Source organism: Rana temporaria, chromosome 4 (genome assembly GCF_905171775.1).
Source record: "Rana temporaria chromosome 4, aRanTem1.1, whole genome shotgun sequence".
Classification (NCBI taxonomy): Eukaryota; Metazoa; Chordata; class Amphibia; order Anura; family Ranidae; genus Rana; species Rana temporaria.
Genome location: NC_053492.1, coordinates 4,201,156 through 4,207,997, shown reverse-complemented (window position 1 = coordinate 4,207,997; position 6,842 = coordinate 4,201,156). Strand labels below are relative to the sequence as shown.

Sequence of the window (6,842 nt, the reverse complement as noted above, 5' to 3'; positions counted from 1 at the left end):
ATTGTAAGGTGGCCAGAGTTGTGGGACAAATGTTGATAACAACATTGAAGTATTAATCTTATACACCACCAGAGAAATTCCCCCGTCCTCTGTATTCCCGGGAATCCACACAGGAAGGTCACACCATCCCTCACCATCATCAGGTAGATGAGTGACAATTATTGGTAGTTCTGATTTATACACAGCATGTTTGTTACAATGAATGTTTTATTATATATTCAGAGTGGAAACCTCGGGGATGATAATATTGATGTTAAAGAAGAGTATAAAGAGGAGGATGAGGAGTATGGAGTGATGGAGGAGTTATCAGAAGGACACAAGGATATGATGGAGCCACCTAATACCAGGAACCCACCAGAGAGATGTCCCCGTCCTCTGTATTCCCGGGATTCCACACAGGAAGGTCACACCATCCCCCACTGTTACAAGGTTGGTGGGATGGGCATCTAGATCATGGATTCGTAGAATTTATGTGTGGATTTTTTACGTGATCTTATATTACAGATGATATTTACTCTCATTTTCTTGGTTTAGGGAGAAGATCTGATAGATATAAAAGTTAAGATTAAAGAAGAGGAGACTTATGTGAGCTATGATCAGCAGTCTATGGAGGAGGATGGAATAATAAGGCTAATTCTAGAGGAAGACACTACTACAGAGATCAGTACAGGTGGGTCATTAACACTAAATACATTCCTCCACCATAGAGTTGGGAGAACGGTTCAGCCAGAGCATGAGTTCGGACTCAACATTGGCTGTTCTCCCGTTCGACGAACACCCAAATAATCGGGGCTTTTGACTGTTTGTTCGGCCCGCCAAATGACCACAATGCACTGCGCCACCGCACAGTGCATTGGAAGCCCTGATTGGCCGAAGCAATGAAAGCTTTGCCCAATCAGGGCACAGAGCACTGTCAGAGCCGTGATTGGAGAAAGTAGTGATGACTCTGTCCAATCATGGTTCATTGTTCTTTGTCCCTCCCAGCTCTATAAAAATATTCTCCCCCATAGCGGCCGTTTGCAGTGTGATATTGGCATGGAGAGAGATAGAACAAGGCTCTGTTCTATGCTACTAGCGCATTAGTGTGCTATTCTTTTGTCAGTGTAGAATATTAGTTTAGTGTGAATCTGGTGATAGTTCGGTGTAATTGTAGTATGACTATTCATTGTTAATTTTGGGGCAGTTTAATTTGTCAAGGCAGGTTTCCTGTGGTATATATCAGTGCATTACTGCATGTTTAACGCAGTATTTATCAGTGCGTTATTGTACATTTAACGCAGTATAAATCAGTGCATTACTGCAGGTTTAACGCAGTGTATATATATATTTTTTTTCTAATATTTTATTCAACTCCATAAAGGGGGCGGAACCCCATCATTAAATCAATAACATAAAGGCAAATTAAGTTCTAATCAAAAGAACATATTCAGTAATTTAACAAAAGGGCACAGATATAATAGCGCAGAATTATCATTACATAGAATTGTATATTGACATATTCATCATTGATTCTGGCCATATTATTAATTTGGATAGCAGAACTGAAGGATGAGAAGACCGGGGGCCACCAACGCAGTATATTTAAATGCATTAGTGCAAGTTTACCACAGTATATTGCAGTGTGTCAGTGCAGTTTTACTGAAGTATATTGTAGTGTATCAGTGGAGTGTGTCTGTGTATTGAATACTCACGTTACAAGTGCACCAAACACCACTTTCCATGGATTAAAGTGCATCAACTTACACATTTACACATCTTTCCTACATTTTGTTAATAAGCCCCCCATCATGTCTGGGAGGCCATCAAGGAGAGGCAGACGTTCCAATGGCACTGTAAGGGGGCCAGCAGCGTATGTGTCCACAGGCAAAGGTGGACGTTGTTGGTCCTTAGGCAGGGCATAATTTCCTCTGTTTAGTGCAGGGTTCGAGAAATCCCGGGCGTCAGGTCGCCATGGCGACTAGAAATAGGGTCCTGGCGACTTGGCTTGGAAGGGGGGCGTTGGTATTACAAGTTAAGCATTACAAGTTAAACAGCAATTCTAATGTAATTTTTCACCATTTTCACTGCCATCTTCTTCCCTCTAATTAGAACCCCCAAACATTATATATTTTTTATTCTAACACCCTAGAGAATAAAATGGCGATCGTTGCAATACTTTCTGTCACGCTGTATTTGCGCAGCGGTCTTACAAGCGCACTTTTTTGGGAAAAAATTACACTTTTTTTAATTAAAAAATAAAGTTATCCCCATTTTTTTTAATATTATGAAAGATAATGTTACGCCGAGTAAATTCATACCCAACATGTCACGCTTTAAAATTGCGTCTGCTCGTAGAATGCCGACAAACTTTTACCCTTTAAAATCTTCATAGGCGACGTTTAAAAAAATCTACAGGTTGCATGTTTTGAGTTACAGAGGAGGTCTAGGGCTAGAATTATTGCTCTCGCTCTACCAATCGCGGCGATACCTCACATGTGTGGTTTAAACACCGTTTACATGCTCGCGTATGTGTTCGCTCCTGCGCGCAAGGTCATCGGGACGGGGCGCGTTTTCTGGCTCCTAACTTTTTTAGCTGGCTCCTAGATTCCAAGCAAATTTGTCAAACCCTGGTTTAGTGATGTTGTCTATGCCATCCAGCCACAGTATGCAGAGGAGGTGGTGGACTGGCTTATTAAACCATCCTCATCCTCCGTCATCCAAGCAGAGACTAGTGTGCAGTCCACTGCAGCTGCCAGAGGGGCCTCCTTGTCCACAGCTACTCCTGCCATAGCCCCAGCATCAGGCATGGAGGAGTCAGCTGAGTTATATGAGCACAGTGTCAGCCACTTGCTCCTTGATGATGCACAGCCATTACTTGTTTCAGATGTTGGTTCTGAGGTTGAGGAAGGTAGGAACATGAGCCTACAGAGAGGGGAGAACACTGGTACACAAATTGGCAGTCATGTTTTCCCAGCCGCAGCATATTGCCAAGTTGTCTCCAGTTATAATGATGAGGTCACTGACGTGACTTGGGTGCCAGATAGCGTAGAGGAGGAAAGTAAGGGTGAGGTACAACCCCAAAGAGGCAGCCATCATGGAGGATCTCCATACAGCTAGTAGTGTTGATGCAGGATTTGTCAGCTCCTCCCCCTCCTCCATGCCCTCCTCTGCTGAATTGTCCAGTGAACTAAAAGTACCCCTAAGTGTTCAAGGGGCTATTCAATGAGTCAGGCTGAAAGGTGCCATGCAGTGCTTCAGCTGGTCTGTCTAGGACACAGGAGTCACACCGGAGCAGAGATTCTAGCAGCTCTACAGGGGCAGGCACAGTGGTGGTTCACACCACGCCAGCTGGAGCCAAAGATAGTTGTGTGAGACAAACCTCCTGTCTGCCCTGTGGCAGGGAAAGTTTCCTGCCACATGTCCCCAATTTGGTGGTGCAGTGTTTCCTAAATAGGTACCCAGGGTTGGAAGATCTGCTAACGCAGGCCAGAAGAGTCTGTAGCCATTTCAAGTGGTCATATACAGCCAGTGCTCGGTTGGCTGAAATTCAACGGGAATTCCCGTAAACCGCCTGGATTGTGACATGTCCGCCAGATGTGACATGTCCGCCAGCGGCTGCATATGCAGCAGAGGGTCGTCATCGAGTACCTGTGTGATTATGGCACAAAGATAGGCTCAGGCAGGCTCTGCTTTTTTCCCCCACGCCAATGGCTGCTCATAAAGCATGCACTGTACTGTCACCATTTGAGGAGGCCATAAGTATGGTGAGACGTGACAATGCATGCATCAGTGACACAATCCCTGTTGTGTTCCTACTGGAGCAGACTGCGTGGCATTATGGACAGGGCACTCAAGGCAAAGCAGCGGGAGGAAGAGGAGTATTCTGGAAGCTTTGGAGGCATTGAAGCAGAGCAAGACATACGTGGACCCTTAACAGATGGTTTTTCCATCCCAAGAACCCTTAGGAGTAATACGTGGCTGGGAGGAGGCAGTTCCATATAATCCTCAGTGACCCAGATGAGTCTTCTTCTCATGCCTCTCATTTTATTTATATATATTTTTTGGGGCTTTATTAATGTCATTATTGCTGCAGCAGGTTATATACCTTTTTCTACCTTTCACAGACAGTGCAGCTCGGCTCTCCTCACCGCTGCTTCTATCCTCTGTTCCCTCAAGGTAGCAGCGGGCGGGGCTGAGATCAGTGGGGAGCTGACGTCAGAGGAGAGTCGAGGAGGGGGAATTGTAAGATCCTCCGAGACAAAGCTGCCTGATGTGGGAGGAGTCCTGGTTTAGGGGAACCAATCTGCTCATGTCTAGTAATAATCTTTTTATTTCTATTTTAGTAGATGGACGGGAGATGAGGAAAACCTCAGAGGATTGTCTCACTTTGTCTCCAGACTGTAAAGTAGAAGATGACGACATCACACAGTATAGTCCAGGAGAAAACCCGACTACCTCAAATGTCCATCCGGCACCACACTGTGTAGATGGACCATCGTATTCCTCTTATCCTGAGGAACCCATGGGGGTGAAGCCATTTTCCTGTCCTGAGTGCGGGAAATATTTTTCAGTGAAGTCCAGTCTTTCCAGACATCAGAGATCTCACACAGGGGAGAAGCCATTTTCCTGTCCTGAGTGTGGGAAATGTTTTTCACAGAAGTCCAGTCTCTACACACATCAGAGATCTCACACAGGGGAGAAGCCATATAGCTGTCCAGAGTGTAGGAAATGCTTTTCAAGGAAGTCCACTCTTTACAGCCATAAAAGATTGCACACAGGGGAGAAGCCGTATTCCTGTCCTAAGTGTCAGAAATGTTTTGCAGATAAGTCCAGTCTTTACAGACATCAGAGATCTCACATGGGGAAGAAGCAACTTTCCTGTCCTGAGTGAGGGAATTGCTCTTCACTGAAGTCCTGTCTTCCTGTACATCAGGGATCCCACACAACCCTTGAGGTGTATTAGTGCCTTGAGTGCGGGAAATGTCTTGTATATGAATGTTGCTGGACATCACAGCTCTCATGTGGGGAAGAAGCACACCCTGATATACACCTCAGATATACTCCATGGCTGATCTTCATCATGTAAGAAACACTGCATAAGGAGATCAGAGATCACCAAAGACATGGATGAAGTGTTGTACCGTGTTGGCCATTGATAGCAGTAGAAAAATAAAAATGGAGTCATTACCTTTCATTGGCTGAGTACATTTTGTGGTGTAAGATTTCACAAAAGAGTTCTATTTTGAAGAAAAAAACTTAGAATTAATGTGATGCACATTTGCCCAGCCATGACAATTATCTTACATATTTTCTCTGATAATTGGCTCCATCTAGTGGCCATAATGCTGTGTGATGCTCTTTTTACTGATGGAGGTATTTCAAGAAATATACCTCCATTATGACCACTAGATGGAGCTGATGATCAAAGAAAATCACTGTGTTAATTAGATTATGGCCCAAATATATCACAGCTCTTCACATTTGTCCAACAAATTTTTTATATATAGACCCCTTAGGCATGGTTTCATACTGATGACTGACATCATACTCATGGACTTATGAGTTCAAAGATAATCTTGATGTTCCCATTCTGCACAAAATCCAAATGAAACCCTCATATTATAGAGTACAGTGGTCAGAAACATGTCATATACAGCCCAGTGTATAGAGTGCAGTGGTCAGGAACATGTCATATACAGTCCTGTGTATAGAGTGCGGTGGTCAGGAACACGTCATATACAGTCCTGTGTATAGAGTGCAGTGGTCAGGAACATGTCATATACAGTCCTGTGTATAGAGTGCGGTGGTCAGGAACATGTCATATACAGTCCTGTGTATAGAGTGCGGTGGTCAGGAACATGTCATATACAGTCCTGTGTATAGAGTGCCGTGGTCAGGTAGAGTATTAGAACCATGTCAGTTTCACAGTCACTAGGTATATAGTAGTAATAATAATAAGAACACACCAGGAGAAGTGTTCCATCTGCTCTTTCAGAACACAGAACAGGCTTTCTCTGGGTTTTTTACTGACATTAATTAGAGACAAAATTCTATCCTGTACCGTTCTCTCCTTGAAATATCGTAGAATGAAGCCACATTGTTCTTTCAGTGTCATCATCCCGTGTTCTGTCCATTTCCACACTGACATCAACAGCTCCTCCAACATCCCGCTGTATTTGTTGTCTCACCATGTTTCCGATGCAACGGCAGTTGTGGCCCCCAAACAACCAGCATGAGTAGGAAGCTGCCATATTTCAGTACAAACCCATTTGTCAGTTTAGTGGTAACTTACATTGGTGTCAAATGGGAGAATGATCCCCTTTTATCAGTGTGGTGATCCTTTACATTGGTGACTAGTAAGAGAAGACTCTTATATTAATGGTCAGTGGAGTCTTCTCTTACATTGGTGAACAATGGGAGAAGGATCCATTATATCAGTGATCAGTGTAGTGGTTTCTTACATCATTGACTAATAAGAGAAGGATATTTTTATATCAGTGGTCAGTGTAGTGGGCCCTTACATTGGTGATCAATGAGAGAAGGATCCCCTTATATCAGTGGTCAGTGTAGTGGTCCCTTACATTAGTGACCAATGGAAGAAGGATCCCCTTATGTCAGTGTAGTGGTCCCTTACATTGGTGACTAAGGATGAGCTTTGTGTCATCGAGTCGAACATTGTATGTTCGACAGTTTGTCGAAATACGAACGTTATGTGCCGTTCGTGCCAAAAATCGAGTCGCGTGTCACGGCCCATAATTCACTGCGGCATCGCAGTGAATTGCTGGCTGATGATTGGCCAAGCATGCCCTATGACCCGCATGCTTGGTCAATCACAGCTTGAAAAAAACGGAAAGCCATAATTG

General features: G+C 44.0%; 1 long non-coding RNA gene across 1 annotated transcript; it reads left to right on the top strand.

Moving 5' to 3' along the window:
• Positions 1 to 388: 388 nt before the first annotated feature.
• LOC120935833 lies at positions 389 to 4,358 on the top strand. The gene is made up of 3 exons (XR_005748525.1): positions 389 to 429; positions 535 to 670; positions 4,323 to 4,358. It is a non-coding gene; the product is annotated as an uncharacterized LOC120935833 (long non-coding RNA).
• The last annotated feature ends 2,484 nt before the right edge of the window (positions 4,359 to 6,842 follow it).